Genomic DNA, 642 nt, shown 5'->3' on the forward strand with positions numbered 1-642 from the left:
GCACATAACAACAACAACAATGCACCTAATGAAAGTGTTCCAAAATATGTGAAACAAATATTAATTGAATTGAAAGGGAAAAATAGACAACTCTACAATAGTAGTGGGAGACTTTAACACACCACTTTCAATGAGGGACAGATCAACTAGAAAAAAACTCAACAAAGATACAGAAGACCTCAACAACACAATCAACCAACTCGACCTCATAGACACATACAGAGCACTCCACTCAACAAAAGCACAATTCACATTCTTCTCCAGAACAAATAGATCATTCTCCAGAATAGATCATATGTTAGGACATAAAACAAGCCTCAATAAATTCAAAAACACTGAAATATTACAAACCATCTTCTAGGACCACAATGCTATAAAAGTAGAAATTAATAATAGAAAGATCAAGGAAAAGGCATCACACATGTGGAAGTTGAACAATACACTACTCAAAAACTACTGGTAAGACAAGAAATAAAAAAATTCCTAGAAACAAACAAGAATGAAGATACATCTTACCAAAACCATGGGACACAGTGAAAGCAGAAGTCAGAGGTCAATTAATAGCAATAAATACACATATCAAAAAAGAGGAAAGAAACAAAATCAGCATTCTAATCAACAACTCCAACAATTGCAGAGGGG

The sequence above is a fragment of the Orycteropus afer genome, unplaced genomic scaffold, assembly GCF_000298275.1.
Source record: "Orycteropus afer afer isolate SDZICR_OR568_19922 unplaced genomic scaffold, OryAfe1.0 scaffold00045, whole genome shotgun sequence".
Lineage (NCBI taxonomy): Eukaryota > Metazoa > Chordata > Mammalia > Tubulidentata > Orycteropodidae > Orycteropus > Orycteropus afer.